The 19,402-nt window shown below is 49.0% G+C and overlaps 8 non-coding genes and 2 pseudogenes across 8 annotated transcripts; all 10 read left to right on the forward strand.

The window, feature by feature from the left end:
* The first annotated feature begins 279 nt into the window (after positions 1-279).
* On the forward strand, positions 280-470 carry LOC142271619 (U2 spliceosomal RNA). The gene has a single exon (XR_012736650.1). It is a non-coding gene; the product is annotated as a U2 spliceosomal RNA (small nuclear RNA).
* A 1,387-nt stretch (positions 471-1,857) lies between these two features.
* On the forward strand, positions 1,858-2,048 carry LOC142271578 (U2 spliceosomal RNA). Its single transcript, XR_012736613.1, has one exon. It is a non-coding gene; the product is annotated as a U2 spliceosomal RNA (small nuclear RNA).
* Positions 2,049-3,435: 1,387 nt separating this feature from the next.
* Positions 3,436-3,626, forward strand: LOC142271579 (U2 spliceosomal RNA). The gene has a single exon (XR_012736614.1). It is a non-coding gene; the product is annotated as a U2 spliceosomal RNA (small nuclear RNA).
* A 1,387-nt stretch (positions 3,627-5,013) lies between these two features.
* Positions 5,014-5,204, forward strand: LOC142271580 (U2 spliceosomal RNA). Its single transcript, XR_012736615.1, has one exon. It is a non-coding gene; the product is annotated as a U2 spliceosomal RNA (small nuclear RNA).
* Positions 5,205-6,591: 1,387 nt separating this feature from the next.
* Positions 6,592-6,681, forward strand: LOC142271624 (U2 spliceosomal RNA; annotated as a pseudogene).
* Positions 6,682-12,129: 5,448 nt separating this feature from the next.
* On the forward strand, positions 12,130-12,334 carry LOC142271623 (U2 spliceosomal RNA; annotated as a pseudogene).
* A 1,387-nt stretch (positions 12,335-13,721) lies between these two features.
* On the forward strand, positions 13,722-13,912 carry LOC142271581 (U2 spliceosomal RNA). Its single transcript, XR_012736616.1, has one exon. It is a non-coding gene; the product is annotated as a U2 spliceosomal RNA (small nuclear RNA).
* Positions 13,913-15,299: 1,387 nt separating this feature from the next.
* On the forward strand, positions 15,300-15,490 carry LOC142271582 (U2 spliceosomal RNA). Its single transcript, XR_012736617.1, has one exon. It is a non-coding gene; the product is annotated as a U2 spliceosomal RNA (small nuclear RNA).
* A 1,387-nt stretch (positions 15,491-16,877) lies between these two features.
* LOC142271585 (U2 spliceosomal RNA) lies at positions 16,878-17,068 on the forward strand. Its single transcript, XR_012736619.1, has one exon. It is a non-coding gene; the product is annotated as a U2 spliceosomal RNA (small nuclear RNA).
* A 1,387-nt stretch (positions 17,069-18,455) lies between these two features.
* On the forward strand, positions 18,456-18,646 carry LOC142271571 (U2 spliceosomal RNA). The gene has a single exon (XR_012736607.1). It is a non-coding gene; the product is annotated as a U2 spliceosomal RNA (small nuclear RNA).
* Positions 18,647-19,402: the final 756 nt, after the last annotated feature.

The raw sequence follows: 19,402 nt of genomic DNA on the forward strand, positions 1-19,402 counted from the left end.
TCCTGTCCGTCTTTTTGTATCGTGAATTGGAAAGACTGCAAGGGGGAGGGGAGTTGCTTGCGCCCTAAAGGAGGAGTTATTCAGATTCATTGCAGTGGGCGGCGGCTGCAAAACGCACCATTCTTCTTGTTTTGGCTCTGCAAAGCAGCCTTTTCAAGGGTTGGCTTGGGTGACAAAATGTCTTGTGTAGGCGTGGGTTTGTCTCCCTCTCGCTCTCTCTCCCTAAGATGTGTCCGGCATAGGCCAGGGTGCCACTCGAGGCCCAAACCAATTCTGGTTATCGCTTCTCGGCCTTTTGGCTAAGATCAAGTGTAGTATCTGTTCTTATCAGTTTAATATCTGATACGTCCCCTATCTGGGGACCATATATTAAATGGATTTTTAGAACAGGGAGATGGAAAAAGAGCTTGCTCTGTCCACTCCACGCATTGACCTGGTATTGCAGTACCTCCAGGAACGGTGCATCCCTTCTTAACCCAGTTTCCAAAAGCAGAACTCAATTCACCTGATTCATATTAGCCCGATTTAATGAATTGGAAGAAAGCATACGTCTTCATATGCACCTCAATTTGGCCCATTCACTTTTCACACTTCCTCCTTTTGTTTTTTATCTTTCACACTTTTGACTTTCTTTATTCATCCAAATAGCAAACTCATCACCACTCAACCTGACCAACTCGGCTATGTCCCCGTGCTGCAGTTCTCTGTCTTATCTAGATCATTTGCAATTGAATGGAATAGATCCCTTTTGGACAAAGTGGATTCACCTGCTGCTGCAGTGACCACAGGTGTGATAACATCTAGAATTGGCATCTGGTGCGATCTCTCCGCTTCCACTCCAAAGAAAGTTACCTGTTTATTCCTATCATGCATTGGTTTTTGGGGTTTTCTTTGAGTAATGATGATCTCTTTAGTAGTCTGTTGGCGCCCTCTCCTGGAGGAATAGTTTGCTTGCTCTTGGACATTCTAAAAGAGAGGTCATGATAGACATTGAGCTTCTGAGCTCAATTGGGGACAGTCATGGGTGATGAATGTTTGCAACCTACTGCGAAGCCTCATACCGCAATATAAGGAACGTCAAATACTAAGAAAGGGCGGCCTATGAAAGAATTACTACTTTCAATAAGTACACTTAAACGGCTAATTGGGAATAGAAAAACTGTAAAAAGCCCTCTGAGAAAGCCCCCCTCTAACCTTTGATAGTAAGCTTTTCTGTAGTCTGCCTGTTGATGTATTTTCCGTTTGAACTGTGCACAACATGAAGAGACGGAACACTGGCGGCTTGTCACAATGCCCCCCGATGACATCACAATAGCGCTGCTGCCTAGAAAACAAGCTGCGCAGAAGAAGTTGTTCTTTGGGTGGGAGGGTGGGCTAGTGGAAGGAGGGGGCAATCTCTTTTTTTCCCGGGTGGTAGGGGGATGACAGGAGAAGGGAAGCGGGTGGTGAGAAAGGTACAGAGGGCAGGGTTTGGGGGCTGGGAAGGAAAGGGAAAAGATTAGGGTTTGGGGATGATGAAAGGGCTTTCTACGGGTAAGGATGGCAAAGGGTGGCAGTGACGGAAAGTCAGGCAACCTGTCCTGTCCGTCTTTTTGTATCGTGAATTGGAAAGACTGCAAGGGGGAGGGGAGTTGCTTGCGCCCTAAAGGAGGAGTTATTCAGATTCATTGCAGTGGGCGGCGGCTGCAAAACGCACCATTCTTCTTGTTTTGGCTCTGCAAAGCAGCCTTTTCAAGGGTTGGCTTGGGTGACAAAATGTCTTGTGTAGGCGTGGGTTTGTCTCCCTCTCGCTCTCTCTCCCTAAGATGTGTCCGGCATAGGCCAGGGTGCCACTCGAGGCCCAAACCAATTCTGGTTATCGCTTCTCGGCCTTTTGGCTAAGATCAAGTGTAGTATCTGTTCTTATCAGTTTAATATCTGATACGTCCCCTATCTGGGGACCATATATTAAATGGATTTTTAGAACAGGGAGATGGAAAAAGAGCTTGCTCTGTCCACTCCACGCATTGACCTGGTATTGCAGTACCTCCAGGAACGGTGCACCCCTTCTTAACCCAGTTTCCAAAAGCAGAACTCAATTCACCTGATTCATATTAGCCCGATTTAATGAATTGGAAGAAAGCATACGTCTTCATATGCACCTCAATTTGGCCCATTCACTTTTCACACTTCCTCCTTTTGTTTTTTATCTTTCACACTTTTGACTTTCTTTATTCATCCAAATAGCAAACTCATCACCACTCAACCTGACCAACTCGGCTATGTCCCCGTGCTGCAGTTCTCTGTCTTATCTAGATCATTTGCAATTGAATGGAATAGATCCCTTTTGGACAAAGTGGATTCACCTGCTGCTGCAGTGACCACAGGTGTGATAACATCTAGAATTGGCATCTGGTGCGATCTCTCCGCTTCCACTCCAAAGAAAGTTACCTGTTTATTCCTATCATGCATTGGTTTTTGGGGTTTTCTTTGAGTAATGATGATCTCTTTAGTAGTCTGTTGGCGCCCTCTCCTGGAGGAATAGTTTGCTTGCTCTTGGACATTCTAAAAGAGAGGTCATGATAGACATTGAGCTTCTGAGCTCAATTGGGGACAGTCATGGGTGATGAATGTTTGCAACCTACTGCGAAGCCTCATACCGCAATATAAGGAACGTCAAATACTAAGAAAGGGCGGCCTATGAAAGAATTACTACTTTCAATAAGTACACTTAAACGGCTAATTGGGAATAGAAAAACTGTAAAAAGCCCTCTGAGAAAGCCCCCCTCTAACCTTTGATAGTAAGCTTTTCTGTAGTCTGCCTGTTGATGTATTTTCCGTTTGAACTGTGCACAACATGAAGAGACGGAACACTGGCGGCTTGTCACAATGCCCCCCGATGACATCACAATAGCGCTGCTGCCTAGAAAACAAGCTGCGCAGAAGAAGTTGTTCTTTGGGTGGGAGGGTGGGCTAGTGGAAGGAGGGGGCAATCTCTTTTTTTCCCGGGTGGTAGGGGGATGACAGGAGAAGGGAAGCGGGTGGTGAGAAAGGTACAGAGGGCAGGGTTTGGGGGCTGGGAAGGAAAGGGAAAAGATTAGGGTTTGGGGATGATGAAAGGGCTTTCTACGGGTAAGGATGGCAAAGGGTGGCAGTGACGGAAAGTCAGGCAACCTGTCCTGTCCGTCTTTTTGTATCGTGAATTGGAAAGACTGCAAGGGGGAGGGGAGTTGCTTGCGCCCTAAAGGAGGAGTTATTCAGATTCATTGCAGTGGGCGGCGGCTGCAAAACGCACCATTCTTCTTGTTTTGGCTCTGCAAAGCAGCCTTTTCAAGGGTTGGCTTGGGTGACAAAATGTCTTGTGTAGGCGTGGGTTTGTCTCCCTCTCGCTCTCTCTCCCTAAGATGTGTCCGGCATAGGCCAGGGTGCCACTCGAGGCCCAAACCAATTCTGGTTATCGCTTCTCGGCCTTTTGGCTAAGATCAAGTGTAGTATCTGTTCTTATCAGTTTAATATCTGATACGTCCCCTATCTGGGGACCATATATTAAATGGATTTTTAGAACAGGGAGATGGAAAAAGAGCTTGCTCTGTCCACTCCACGCATTGACCTGGTATTGCAGTACCTCCAGGAACGGTGCACCCCTTCTTAACCCAGTTTCCAAAAGCAGAACTCAATTCACCTGATTCATATTAGCCCGATTTAATGAATTGGAAGAAAGCATACGTCTTCATATGCACCTCAATTTGGCCCATTCACTTTTCACACTTCCTCCTTTTGTTTTTTATCTTTCACACTTTTGACTTTCTTTATTCATCCAAATAGCAAACTCATCACCACTCAACCTGACCAACTCGGCTATGTCCCCGTGCTGCAGTTCTCTGTCTTATCTAGATCATTTGCAATTGAATGGAATAGATCCCTTTTGGACAAAGTGGATTCACCTGCTGCTGCAGTGACCACAGGTGTGATAACATCTAGAATTGGCATCTGGTGCGATCTCTCCGCTTCCACTCCAAAGAAAGTTACCTGTTTATTCCTATCATGCATTGGTTTTTGGGGTTTTCTTTGAGTAATGATGATCTCTTTAGTAGTCTGTTGGCGCCCTCTCCTGGAGGAATAGTTTGCTTGCTCTTGGACATTCTAAAAGAGAGGTCATGATAGACATTGAGCTTCTGAGCTCAATTGGGGACAGTCATGGGTGATGAATGTTTGCAACCTACTGCGAAGCCTCATACCGCAATATAAGGAACGTCAAATACTAAGAAAGGGCGGCCTATGAAAGAATTACTACTTTCAATAAGTACACTTAAACGGCTAATTGGGAATAGAAAAACTGTAAAAAGCCCTCTGAGAAAGCCCCCCTCTAACCTTTGATAGTAAGCTTTTCTGTAGTCTGCCTGTTGATGTATTTTCCGTTTGAACTGTGCACAACATGAAGAGACGGAACACTGGCGGCTTGTCACAATGCCCCCCGATGACATCACAATAGCGCTGCTGCCTAGAAAACAAGCTGCGCAGAAGAAGTTGTTCTTTGGGTGGGAGGGTGGGCTAGTGGAAGGAGGGGGCAATCTCTTTTTTTCCCGGGTGGTAGGGGGATGACAGGAGAAGGGAAGCGGGTGGTGAGAAAGGTACAGAGGGCAGGGTTTGGGGGCTGGGAAGGAAAGGGAAAAGATTAGGGTTTGGGGATGATGAAAGGGCTTTCTACGGGTAAGGATGGCAAAGGGTGGCAGTGACGGAAAGTCAGGCAACCTGTCCTGTCCGTCTTTTTGTATCGTGAATTGGAAAGACTGCAAGGGGGAGGGGAGTTGCTTGCGCCCTAAAGGAGGAGTTATTCAGATTCATTGCAGTGGGCGGCGGCTGCAAAACGCACCATTCTTCTTGTTTTGGCTCTGCAAAGCAGCCTTTTCAAGGGTTGGCTTGGGTGACAAAATGTCTTGTGTAGGCGTGGGTTTGTCTCCCTCTCGCTCTCTCTCCCTAAGATGTGTCCGGCATAGGCCAGGGTGCCACTCGAGGCCCAAACCAATTCTGGTTATCGCTTCTCGGCCTTTTGGCTAAGATCAAGTGTAGTATCTGTTCTTATCAGTTTAATATCTGATACGTCCCCTATCTGGGGACCATATATTAAATGGATTTTTAGAACAGGGAGATGGAAAAAGAGCTTGCTCTGTCCACTCCACGCATTGACCTGGTATTGCAGTACCTCCAGGAACGGTGCACCCCTTCTTAACCCAGTTTCCAAAAGCAGAACTCAATTCACCTGATTCATATTAGCCCGATTTAATGAATTGGAAGAAAGCATACGTCTTCATATGCACCTCAATTTGGCCCATTCACTTTTCACACTTCCTCCTTTTGTTTTTTATCTTTCACACTTTTGACTTTCTTTATTCATCCAAATAGCAAACTCATCACCACTCAACCTGACCAACTCGGCTATGTCCCCGTGCTGCAGTTCTCTGTCTTATCTAGATCATTTGCAATTGAATGGAATAGATCCCTTTTGGACAAAGTGGATTCACCTGCTGCTGCAGTGACCACAGGTGTGATAACATCTAGAATTGGCATCTGGTGCGATCTCTCCGCTTCCACTCCAAAGAAAGTTACCTGTTTATTCCTATCATGCATTGGTTTTTGGGGTTTTCTTTGAGTAATGATGATCTCTTTAGTAGTCTGTTGGCGCCCTCTCCTGGAGGAATAGTTTGCTTGCTCTTGGACATTCTAAAAGAGAGGTCATGATAGACATTGAGCTTCTGAGCTCAATTGGGGACAGTCATGGGTGATGAATGTTTGCAACCTACTGCGAAGCCTCATACCGCAATATAAGGAACGTCAAATACTAAGAAAGGGCGGCCTATGAAAGAATTACTACTTTCAATAAGTACACTTAAACGGCTAATTGGGAATAGAAAAACTGTAAAAAGCCCTCTGAGAAAGCCCCCCTCTAACCTTTGATAGTAAGCTTTTCTGTAGTCTGCCTGTTGATGTATTTTCCGTTTGAACTGTGCACAACATGAAGAGACGGAACACTGGCGGCTTGTCACAATGCCCCCCGATGACATCACAATAGCGCTGCTGCCTAGAAAACAAGCTGCGCAGAAGAAGTTGTTCTTTGGGTGGGAGGGTGGGCTAGTGGAAGGAGGGGGCAATCTCTTTTTTTCCCGGGTGGTAGGGGGATGACAGGAGAAGGGAAGCGGGTGGTGAGAAAGGTACAGAGGGCAGGGTTTGGGGGCTGGGAAGGAAAGGGAAAAGATTAGGGTTTGGGGATGATGAAAGGGCTTTCTACGGGTAAGGATGGCAAAGGGTGGCAGTGACGGAAAGTCAGGCAACCTGTCCTGTCCGTCTTTTTGTATCGTGAATTGGAAAGACTGCAAGGGGGAGGGGAGTTGCTTGCGCCCTAAAGGAGGAGTTATTCAGATTCATTGCAGTGGGCGGCGGCTGCAAAACGCACCATTCTTCTTGTTTTGGCTCTGCAAAGCAGCCTTTTCAAGGGTTGGCTTGGGTGACAAAATGTCTTGTGTAGGCGTGGGTTTGTCTCCCTCTCGCTCTCTCTCCCTAAGATGTGTCCGGCATAGGCCAGGGTGCCACTCGAGGCCCAAACCAATTCTGGTTATCGCTTCTCGGCCTTTTGGCTAAGATCAAGTGTAGTATCTGTTCTTATCAGAACAAACTGAGCTAGCTACACTTGACGAGATACGATCAGGGAGACGAGCTCCGAAGCCCAGCCGAGACCGGAAGAGGGAGATCGGACGGAAGAAGAGCTTGGCAGAAAGAAGCAAGAAGACGAAGCCTCGGAGAAGACTTGGGGAGACCAGAGGAACTTCGAGGAGGAACACAGCGGGAGAAGACACCCGGAGAAGAATCCAAGATCCAGCTCCGGGAACTCAAGCAGGAACCAGCCATGGCAAGCAAGCCAGAGAAGGCAGCCAAGAAGGCTCAGGACCCAGGGACCTCCAGGAAGGCTCATCCAGAGGCTTCTTCGGCCCAAGAGGCCCCTACCTCCGACGCCAGCCAGCCGGAGGGAGCCCGGACGCTGCCTGAAAAGGCTCCAACCCTGGAGCCTTGGATGCGGCAGACGGTCGCCCTGAAGCTAAAGGCGGTGGATGGTAGGTTGCCGGACATGTCCAGCGACGTGTTCTGCAAGAAGATGATTCTGGATCAGGGCTTCTCCAGGGCGGAAACCCTGAGTGTCCAGACCTTCATGACTGGCATTTTTCTGGTAACCTTTGCCACGGTGAATGCCTGCAGAAGATACTGGGAGGCGATGAACGCAGCGATGCCGGACTCCCCTTTTCATTCTTTTTTAGGATCCTGTCCTATACAGAGGGATGAAAAGAGGATCACGGTCTCCATGCGGAACCCGCACACCCCAGGAAGAGACATCTCCACGTTCCTGGGACGTCTCTGCACAGTGGTGAGGGAGCCATCCCACATCCTTAACGGCAACGGATTCTGGACGGGTAAGTGGTCAGTAACCGTTCGACTCTACAGGGAACCAGCATCCGAGGATGGTCTCCAGCACCTGCCCCCGACATTCTCTCTGGGAAACTCCTTTGGTCTCATCTACTACCCGGACATGCCACACAACTGCAGGAAATGTGGCGGGAAAGGGCATTCGATGAAGACCTGCAAGGAGGACGCCTGCAGGGTTTGCCGGGTGACGGGACACAGCTCCAAGGACTGCCCAAAGAAGAAGACTTGCAACCTATGTGGACAGGCGGACCACCTTTACAAGGACTGCCCACAGCGGGAGAAATCCTGGGCAAGGGTTGCCGCGGCGACCCAGTATCGGGTAGTCACAGCTTCGTCGACCAAGGCAGCTACGACCAAGGCCACAGAGGCCAAGGACAAGGCGGCCAAGAACCCGGCGACCGTGGCTCCAGCCAATGCCCCAGCAGCCACGGAGTCCAGGAAAAAGAAGGGTAAGAAAACTGTTGCCCCCTCCCTGGTCCCCCCCCCTGTCACCCCTGTCCAAACCCCTCCCCCCCCGGCCAACCCTACTGAGGATTCCACTACCTCCGCCTCATTTCCCTACTCCTCAGTTGGTCTCCTCACCCCCCCCCCAAAGCCCACTCTCCCTCCCCAGACCATGAGAGCAGAGGGCCTCAGCACTCTTGCACTTTTCACCGAGGAGGATTTTCCAGCTCTTGTCTCCTCAGGTACAGGCCAAAGGAAAAGGAAGGTGGAAGATAGTCCTGTCGCAGAACCTTCCAAGCTGTTCATTGTGGACCTCAATCCACCCCAGGAAGAGGAGGATGGCCTCCTCCCAGAACCGGACGTGTTGGAGCAGATGGTGGAGTCCCTTGTGGCCGAAGAAGAAATGGAGGAGTCGGAAGCCACTGAGGCACCATCCCTGCTCGATCAGCTAGAAGAAGAGGGTCTGCTGGAGATACCCTTACCAGCAGGTGCCAAAGAGGAAGAACCGCCCGACCGGAGTGGTAACTAAGGCACACCGCCTGCTCTAACTTTCTCTTTCCTCCAATGACTGCTAACATTAACATCTTTTCCATTAATGTTAGGAGCATCAGAGACAAGTTCCGACGTCAGACAATTTTTGCGTTCCTTAACACTCAGTCTAGTGATGTATTTTTCCTGCAGGAATGCTCCCTTCCCTCCTCTAGGTCCTTCAACCATCTGGCCAGGGAGTGGACCCATGGCCCATCCTACTGGTCTGGCGGGGGCGACTGTAGGTCCGCGGGGGTCGCCGTGCTGATCAGGGGAAGCGCCTTCACATTGGACTCTGTTCAGGAAATCGTCTGCGGCAGGTTACTGCTCGTGGATGGCACCTGGGCGGGAGAACCTGTCAGGTTCATCAATGTGTATGCTTCTCCTGTGAAGAGCGATCGACTGGAGCTCCTCCAAGCCCTGCGCCCTCAGCTCGCTACCGCCAGGACGGTAGTGATGGCCGGGGATTTCAACTGCCCGATTGAGGAGGATGGACGCAGTTCTGGAACGGCTGCCAAGTTGGACGTCACATCCAAACTGCTCATTGAGATGGTGACCGAAGCCTCTCTTGTGGACGTTGTTGGCTCCATCGGACACGGATCTGTGAACTATTCATGGTGCCGATCCGATGGCTCGCTGCGTTCCAGGATTGACTTTGTGTTTACCTCTCGGGCGGTTGGGCGGAGTGGGCACTCGATGGTCCCCTGCTTCTTCTCTGACCACAGAGCCATTCACTTTCAAGGTGTGCTGGGCCATGGCTTCCCCATTGGCCCGGGCTCCTGGAAGCTGAACTGCTCTCTGCTGGAAAAGGGTGAGATTCTGGAGGAGCTTAGAGCTGCCTACTCCACGTGGCGGGCCTACAAGGCGGGCTTCCAGTCTGTTTCTGACTGGTGGGAATACGTTAAACTCGAGTTCCGTTTCTTCTTTCAGGCAAAGAGTCAACAACAGGCGTGTCTGAAGAGGAGGGACTTCAGGAGACTCCAGCGTGAGCTGCGTTCCCTGCAGGACCTTCTTCGATGCGGCTGGGACGTGAGAGAGGAGCTGGAGGAGACTAAGAGGAGCCTGAAAAGGCACTTCGAGGAGGAGTCCGAGCGAATTGTCTTCCGTTCCAAAGTGGAGAACCTGGAGAAGGGTGAGAAATGTAACTCGTTCTTTTTCAGGAAACTCCACGCCGGTCACACGCCCATGAATGAACTACGAGACGAGAGTGGAAGCATGCGACGCGGGAAAGAGAATGTGATGAAGGTCGTCAGCGACTTCTACAGCGAACTCTACGCCCGCAAGACTACTGACCCCGAGGCCGCCGATAAGTTCCTGTCAGGTATCACTAACCATCTTGACCCTGCAGACGCGGCGGCCATGGACGTTCCTCTGACGGTGGACGAGCTGCTCTCGGCCGCCAAATCCTTTAGTTCTGGCAGGACACCGGGCAGTGACGGCCTCCCAGCAGAGCTCTATGTAGCGCTGGGAGACCTAATCTGTCCGGACCTGTTAGGGCTGTATGAGGAGATGGTGGTGGAGGGCAGAATGCCTCCATCTCTGAGGGAAGGAATGGTCACGATCCTGTACAAGCGTAAAGGAGAGAGGTGCGACCTGAAGAATTGGCGTCCCATCACCCTTCTGAATGTCGACTACAAGATCCTGGCCAAGACGATGGCAACGAGACTGAAGACGGTTATCGGACGGATCATCCACCCGGATCAGACCTGCGGCATCCCCGGACGTCGCATCGCAGACAGCCTGGCTCTCATGCGGGACACGGTCGAGTACATCAAAGCCCGCCGGGTGCACGCAGCCCTGATCTCGTTGGATCAGGAAAAGGCCTTCGACCGTGTTTCCCATGAGTTCCTGGGCAAAGCTCTGCACAGGTTAGGTTTGGGTAACATGTTTTGTTTGTATGTCCAACTAATGTATTTTGATATTCACAGCTCGGTGTTGGTAAACGGCTGGAAGACTGACCCCTTCCCGGTCCTCTCAGGGGTCAGACAAGGCTGTCCTCTGTCACCTCTTCTTTTTGTTTGTGTTATAGAACTCTTTGCAGAGGCTATCCGGCGGAATGGAGAGATCAGAGGGATCACCGCACCAGGACCAGAACGCTTCGAGGTCAAGTGCTCGCTCTACATGGACGACGTGACCGTCTTCTGCGCGGACCGGCGCTCAGTCGACACCCTCGTCCAGACCTGTGAGACCTTCAGACGGGCTTCGGGAGCCAAAGTCAACTGCGGGAAGTCGGAAGCCATGCTCTTCGGGGACTGGCAGCCGGCCTCTTCCGCCCCCTTCCCTTTCAGCATCCAGCCGGATTTCATCAAGGTTCTTGGAGTCTGGTTCGGGAAGGAAGGAGCAGCCCTCAAGTCCTGGGAGGAACGCTTGACCAAGATCACCCAACGGATCGGTCTGTGGAGCCTCAGACGCCTCACCTGTGAGGGCAAAGCACTGGTCCTGCGTAACGAGGTACTGCCCGTGCTGCAGTACACGGCCCAGGCCTGGCCCCCCCTTGCCACCGTGTGCAGGGCCATTACCAGGACGGTGTTTCGTTTTGTCTGGGGATCCAAGATGGACAGAGTAAAGCGGAGCATCATGTACAAGGATCCTCGCAAGGGTGGGAAGGGCGTACCCGATATCCCCACCCTCCTGCGATCCTCCTTCGTATGTGACTGCGTTCGCCGAACTCTGCGAGTCAAGAGAGGTTCCGCGGGTGGGTCCATGTCTCGCTTCTTCCTGCTCCCCCTTTGGAGACGGTTAGGCTGGGACAAGTGGGACAGCTCCTTCCCCTACAACTGGACGGCGCCATGGTTCTACGGAGACGTGGTTCGGTTTGTGAGGGAACACCAACTGGAGGGACTCAAGCCTGATTTGTGGAAGCCAAAGACTATCCACAAACTCATCAGAGCCAAGGACGAAATGGAGAACATTCCAGGACTTCATCACGACACACTGGAGACTGTTTGGACAAACGTGTCATCGGCTGGATTGACCAACGGGCACAAGGACTTGTCATGGATGGCGATACAGGGCGGACTGCCCGTCCGGTCATTCATGCATGCCCGGAACCTGTGCAAAACCCGGTACTGCCCAAGGTGCCCCTTCGTGGAGGAAACATCGCTGCACGCCTTTTGGGACTGCCGTTTCGCACAGCGCCTGTTGGTTGCCCTGGAGGATGACCTGAGGAACTCCGTCCCCAGAGGGAGCCTATCGTACCATTCCGTACTTTATGGACTCTTCCCTGGAACTCACACCGTTGGAGCCATCCAGGAGGCTTGGCGCCTTATGAACTGCTTTAAGGACGCTATTTGGGTCGCCAGGAACCGGCTCATCTTGAAGAGGGAGAGGATGTCTATCCAGGATTGCCGCAGGCTGATCCACAGCCTGCTCAGAGACTATTCCATCATGGACAGTCCGGACGACAGCGCCGAGGAGGAGGTTTAGACCTCTTCCATGCCCCCTCCCTCCTTTTCCCGTTATGTGCGTCTTTCAATAAAGCTTCGGGCCTGTGATTTCCCCACCCTATCCCCCTTTTCCCCTACCCCCATCCCCCAATCGCCGGTTCGTCGTTATTTATTGTCTAACTTTTTCTTTCAGCTTGAGTGTTATGGATAAGCATAGGAGCGTGATGTATAGTTTAGTGCGTCGTACTCTATGGCTATGTAATGTAAGAAGGATTGTATATTTCTGTGTGTACGGGGCTGCGGCACTGTACACGGTTTGTTACCTATTTGTGAGTAGTGCAGGATAATAAAGATGCTGTTAAATCAAAAAATCTGTTCTTATCAGTTTAATATCTGATACGTCCCCTATCTGGGGACCATATATTAAATGGATTTTTAGAACAGGGAGATGGAAAAAGAGCTTGCTCTGTCCACTCCACGCATTGACCTGGTATTGCAGTACCTCCAGGAACGGTGCACCCCTTCTTAACCCAGTTTCCAAAAGCAGAACTCAATTCACCTGATTCATATTAGCCCGATTTAATGAATTGGAAGAAAGCATACGTCTTCATATGCACCTCAATTTGGCCCATTCACTTTTCACACTTCCTCCTTTTGTTTTTTATCTTTCACACTTTTGACTTTCTTTATTCATCCAAATAGCAAACTCATCACCACTCAACCTGACCAACTCGGCTATGTCCCCGTGCTGCAGTTCTCTGTCTTATCTAGATCATTTGCAATTGAATGGAATAGATCCCTTTTGGACAAAGTGGATTCACCTGCTGCTGCAGTGACCACAGGTGTGATAACATCTAGAATTGGCATCTGGTGCGATCTCTCCGCTTCCACTCCAAAGAAAGTTACCTGTTTATTCCTATCATGCATTGGTTTTTGGGGTTTTCTTTGAGTAATGATGATCTCTTTAGTAGTCTGTTGGCGCCCTCTCCTGGAGGAATAGTTTGCTTGCTCTTGGACATTCTAAAAGAGAGGTCATGATAGACATTGAGCTTCTGAGCTCAATTGGGGACAGTCATGGGTGATGAATGTTTGCAACCTACTGCGAAGCCTCATACCGCAATATAAGGAACGTCAAATACTAAGAAAGGGCGGCCTATGAAAGAATTACTACTTTCAATAAGTACACTTAAACGGCTAATTGGGAATAGAAAAACTGTAAAAAGCCCTCTGAGAAAGCCCCCCTCTAACCTTTGATAGTAAGCTTTTCTGTAGTCTGCCTGTTGATGTATTTTCCGTTTGAACTGTGCACAACATGAAGAGACGGAACACTGGCGGCTTGTCACAATGCCCCCCGATGACATCACAATAGCGCTGCTGCCTAGAAAACAAGCTGCGCAGAAGAAGTTGTTCTTTGGGTGGGAGGGTGGGCTAGTGGAAGGAGGGGGCAATCTCTTTTTTTCCCGGGTGGTAGGGGGATGACAGGAGAAGGGAAGCGGGTGGTGAGAAAGGTACAGAGGGCAGGGTTTGGGGGCTGGGAAGGAAAGGGAAAAGATTAGGGTTTGGGGATGATGAAAGGGCTTTCTACGGGTAAGGATGGCAAAGGGTGGCAGTGACGGAAAGTCAGGCAACCTGTCCTGTCCGTCTTTTTGTATCGTGAATTGGAAAGACTGCAAGGGGGAGGGGAGTTGCTTGCGCCCTAAAGGAGGAGTTATTCAGATTCATTGCAGTGGGCGGCGGCTGCAAAACGCACCATTCTTCTTGTTTTGGCTCTGCAAAGCAGCCTTTTCAAGGGTTGGCTTGGGTGACAAAATGTCTTGTGTAGGCGTGGGTTTGTCTCCCTCTCGCTCTCTCTCCCTAAGATGTGTCCGGCATAGGCCAGGGTGCCACTCGAGGCCCAAACCAATTCTGGTTATCGCTTCTCGGCCTTTTGGCTAAGATCAAGTGTAGTATCTGTTCTTATCAGTTTAATATCTGATACGTCCCCTATCTGGGGACCATATATTAAATGGATTTTTAGAACAGGGAGATGGAAAAAGAGCTTGCTCTGTCCACTCCACGCATTGACCTGGTATTGCAGTACCTCCAGGAACGGTGCACCCCTTCTTAACCCAGTTTCCAAAAGCAGAACTCAATTCACCTGATTCATATTAGCCCGATTTAATGAATTGGAAGAAAGCATACGTCTTCATATGCACCTCAATTTGGCCCATTCACTTTTCACACTTCCTCCTTTTGTTTTTTATCTTTCACACTTTTGACTTTCTTTATTCATCCAAATAGCAAACTCATCACCACTCAACCTGACCAACTCGGCTATGTCCCCGTGCTGCAGTTCTCTGTCTTATCTAGATCATTTGCAATTGAATGGAATAGATCCCTTTTGGACAAAGTGGATTCACCTGCTGCTGCAGTGACCACAGGTGTGATAACATCTAGAATTGGCATCTGGTGCGATCTCTCCGCTTCCACTCCAAAGAAAGTTACCTGTTTATTCCTATCATGCATTGGTTTTTGGGGTTTTCTTTGAGTAATGATGATCTCTTTAGTAGTCTGTTGGCGCCCTCTCCTGGAGGAATAGTTTGCTTGCTCTTGGACATTCTAAAAGAGAGGTCATGATAGACATTGAGCTTCTGAGCTCAATTGGGGACAGTCATGGGTGATGAATGTTTGCAACCTACTGCGAAGCCTCATACCGCAATATAAGGAACGTCAAATACTAAGAAAGGGCGGCCTATGAAAGAATTACTACTTTCAATAAGTACACTTAAACGGCTAATTGGGAATAGAAAAACTGTAAAAAGCCCTCTGAGAAAGCCCCCCTCTAACCTTTGATAGTAAGCTTTTCTGTAGTCTGCCTGTTGATGTATTTTCCGTTTGAACTGTGCACAACATGAAGAGACGGAACACTGGCGGCTTGTCACAATGCCCCCCGATGACATCACAATAGCGCTGCTGCCTAGAAAACAAGCTGCGCAGAAGAAGTTGTTCTTTGGGTGGGAGGGTGGGCTAGTGGAAGGAGGGGGCAATCTCTTTTTTTCCCGGGTGGTAGGGGGATGACAGGAGAAGGGAAGCGGGTGGTGAGAAAGGTACAGAGGGCAGGGTTTGGGGGCTGGGAAGGAAAGGGAAAAGATTAGGGTTTGGGGATGATGAAAGGGCTTTCTACGGGTAAGGATGGCAAAGGGTGGCAGTGACGGAAAGTCAGGCAACCTGTCCTGTCCGTCTTTTTGTATCGTGAATTGGAAAGACTGCAAGGGGGAGGGGAGTTGCTTGCGCCCTAAAGGAGGAGTTATTCAGATTCATTGCAGTGGGCGGCGGCTGCAAAACGCACCATTCTTCTTGTTTTGGCTCTGCAAAGCAGCCTTTTCAAGGGTTGGCTTGGGTGACAAAATGTCTTGTGTAGGCGTGGGTTTGTCTCCCTCTCGCTCTCTCTCCCTAAGATGTGTCCGGCATAGGCCAGGGTGCCACTCGAGGCCCAAACCAATTCTGGTTATCGCTTCTCGGCCTTTTGGCTAAGATCAAGTGTAGTATCTGTTCTTATCAGTTTAATATCTGATACGTCCCCTATCTGGGGACCATATATTAAATGGATTTTTAGAACAGGGAGATGGAAAAAGAGCTTGCTCTGTCCACTCCACGCATTGACCTGGTATTGCAGTACCTCCAGGAACGGTGCACCCCTTCTTAACCCAGTTTCCAAAAGCAGAACTCAATTCACCTGATTCATATTAGCCCGATTTAATGAATTGGAAGAAAGCATACGTCTTCATATGCACCTCAATTTGGCCCATTCACTTTTCACACTTCCTCCTTTTGTTTTTTATCTTTCACACTTTTGACTTTCTTTATTCATCCAAATAGCAAACTCATCACCACTCAACCTGACCAACTCGGCTATGTCCCCGTGCTGCAGTTCTCTGTCTTATCTAGATCATTTGCAATTGAATGGAATAGATCCCTTTTGGACAAAGTGGATTCACCTGCTGCTGCAGTGACCACAGGTGTGATAACATCTAGAATTGGCATCTGGTGCGATCTCTCCGCTTCCACTCCAAAGAAAGTTACCTGTTTATTCCTATCATGCATTGGTTTTTGGGGTTTTCTTTGAGTAATGATGATCTCTTTAGTAGTCTGTTGGCGCCCTCTCCTGGAGGAATAGTTTGCTTGCTCTTGGACATTCTAAAAGAGAGGTCATGATAGACATTGAGCTTCTGAGCTCAATTGGGGACAGTCATGGGTGATGAATGTTTGCAACCTACTGCGAAGCCTCATACCGCAATATAAGGAACGTCAAATACTAAGAAAGGGCGGCCTATGAAAGAATTACTACTTTCAATAAGTACACTTAAACGGCTAATTGGGAATAGAAAAACTGTAAAAAGCCCTCTGAGAAAGCCCCCCTCTAACCTTTGATAGTAAGCTTTTCTGTAGTCTGCCTGTTGATGTATTTTCCGTTTGAACTGTGCACAACATGAAGAGACGGAACACTGGCGGCTTGTCACAATGCCCCCCGATGACATCACAATAGCGCTGCTGCCTAGAAAACAAGCTGCGCAGAAGAAGTTGTTCTTTGGGTGGGAGGGTGGGCTAGTGGAAGGAGGGGGCAATCTCTTTTTTTCCCGGGTGGTAGGGGGATGACAGGAGAAGGGAAGCGGGTGGTGAGAAAGGTACAGAGGGCAGGGTTTGGGGGCTGGGAAGGAAAGGGAAAAGATTAGGGTTTGGGGATGATGAAAGGGCTTTCTACGGGTAAGGATGGCAAAGGGTGGCAGTGACGGAAAGTCAGGCAACCTGTCCTGTCCGTCTTTTTGTATCGTGAATTGGAAAGACTGCAAGGGGGAGGGGAGTTGCTTGCGCCCTAAAGGAGGAGTTATTCAGATTCATTGCAGTGGGCGGCGGCTGCAAAACGCACCATTCTTCTTGTTTTGGCTCTGCAAAGCAGCCTTTTCAAGGGTTGGCTTGGGTGACAAAATGTCTTGTGTAGGCGTGGGTTTGTCTCCCTCTCGCTCTCTCTCCCTAAGATGTGTCCGGCATAGGCCAGGGTGCCACTCGAGGCCCAAACCAATTCTGGTTATCGCTTCTCGGCCTTTTGGCTAAGATCAAGTGTAGTATCTGTTCTTATCAGTTTAATATCTGATACGTCCCCTATCTGGGGACCATATATTAAATGGATTTTTAGAACAGGGAGATGGAAAAAGAGCTTGCTCTGTCCACTCCACGCATTGACCTGGTATTGCAGTACCTCCAGGAACGGTGCACCCCTTCTTAACCCAGTTTCCAAAAGCAGAACTCAATTCACCTGATTCATATTAGCCCGATTTAATGAATTGGAAGAAAGCATACGTCTTCATATGCACCTCAATTTGGCCCATTCACTTTTCACACTTCCTCCTTTTGTTTTTTATCTTTCACACTTTTGACTTTCTTTATTCATCCAAATAGCAAACTCATCACCACTCAACCTGACCAACTCGGCTATGTCCCCGTGCTGCAGTTCTCTGTCTTATCTAGATCATTTGCAATTGAATGGAATAGATCCCTTTTGGACAAAGTGGATTCACCTGCTGCTGCAGTGACCACAGGTGTGATAACATCTAGAATTGGCATCTGGTGCGATCTCTCCGCTTCCACTCCAAAGAAAGTTACCTGTTTATTCCTATCATGCATTGGTTTTTGGGGTTTTCTTTGAGTAATGATGATCTCTTTAGTAGTCTGTTGGCGCCCTCTCCTGGAGGAATAGTTTGCTTGCTCTTGGACATTCTAAAAGAGAGGTCATGATAGACATTGAGCTTCTGAGCTCAATTGGGGACAGTCATGGGTGATGAATGTTTGCAACCTACTGCGAAGCCTCATACCGCAATATAAGGAACGTCAAATACTAAGAAAGGGCGGCCTATGAAAGAATTACTACTTTCAATAAGTACACTTAAACGGCTAATTGGGAATAGAAAAACTGTAAAAAGCCCTCTGAGAAAGCCCCCCTCTAACCTTTGATAGTAAGCTTTTCTGTAGTCTGCCTGTTGATGTATTTTCCGTTTGAACTGTGCACAACATGAAGAGACGGAACACTGGCGGCTTGTCACAATGCCCCCCGATGACATCACAATAGCGCTGCTGCCTAGAAAACAAGCTGCGCAGAAGAAGTTGTTCTTTGGGTGGGAGGGTGGGCTAGTGGAAGGAGGGGGCAATCTCTTTTTTTCCCGGGTGGTAGGGGGATGACAGGAGAAGGGAAGCGGGTGGTGAGAAAGGTACAGAGGGCAGGGTTTGGGGGCTGGGAAGGAAAGGGAAAAGATTAGGGTTTGGGGATGATGAAAGGGCTTTCTACGGGTAAGGATGGCAAAGGGTGGCAGTGACGGAAAGTCAGGCAACCTGTCCTGTCCGTCTTTTTGTATCGTGAATTGGAAAGACTGCAAGGGGGAGGGGAGTTGCTTGCGCCCTAAAGGAGGAGTTATTCAGATTCATTGCAGTGGGCGGCGGCTGCAAAACGCACCATTCTTCTTGTTTTGGCTCTGCAAAGCAGCCTTTTCAAGGGTTGGCTTGGGTGACAAAATGTCTTGTGTAGGCGTGGGTTTGTCTCCCTCTCGCTCTCTCTCCCTAAGATGTGTCCGGCATAGGCCAGGGTGCCACTCGAGGCCCAAACCAATTCTGGTTATCGCTTCTCGGCCTTTTGGCTAAGATCAAGTGTAGTATCTGTTCTTATCAGTTTAATATCTGATATGTCCCCTATCTGGGGACCATATATTAAATGGATTTTTAGAACAGGGAGATGGAAAAAGAGCTTGCTCTGTCCACTCCACGCATTGACCTGGTATTGCAGTACCTCCAGGAACGGTGCACCCCTTCTTAACCCAGTTTCCAAAAGCAGAACTCAATTCACCTGATTCATATTAGCCCGATTTAATGAATTGGAAGAAAGCATACGTCTTCATATGCACCTCAATTTGGCCCATTCACTTTTCACACTTCCTCCTTTTGTTTTTTATCTTTCACACTTTTGACTTTCTTTATTCATCCAAATAGCAAACTCATCACCACTCAACCTGACCAACTCGGCTATGTCCCCGTGCTGCAGTTCTCTGTCTTATCTAGATCATTTGCAATTGAATGGAATAGATCCCTTTTGGACAAAGTGGATTCACCTGCTGCTGCAGTGACCACAGGTGTGATAACATCTAGAATTGGCATCTGGTGCGATCTCTCCGCTTCCACTCCAAAGAAAGTTACCTGTTTATTCCTATCATGCATTGGTTTTTGGGGTTTTCTTTGAGTAATGATGATCTCTTTAGTAGTCTGTTGGCGCCCTCTCCTGGAGGAATAGTTTGCTTGCTCTTGGACATTCTAAAAGAGAGGTCATGATAGACATTGAGCTTCTGAGCTCAATTGGGGACAGTCATGGGTGATGAATGTTTGCAACCTACTGCGAAGCCTCATACCGCAATATAAGGAACGTCAAATACTAAGAAAGGGCGGCCTATGAAAGAATTACTACTTTCAATAAGTACACTTAAACGGCTAATTGGGAATAGAAAAACTGTAAAAAGCCCTCTGAGAAAGCCCCCCTCTAACCTTTGATAGTAAGCTTTTCTGTAGTCTGCCTG

This window comes from Anomaloglossus baeobatrachus, unplaced genomic scaffold (assembly GCF_048569485.1).
Source record: "Anomaloglossus baeobatrachus isolate aAnoBae1 unplaced genomic scaffold, aAnoBae1.hap1 Scaffold_3377, whole genome shotgun sequence".
NCBI lineage: Eukaryota > Metazoa > Chordata > Amphibia > Anura > Aromobatidae > Anomaloglossus > Anomaloglossus baeobatrachus.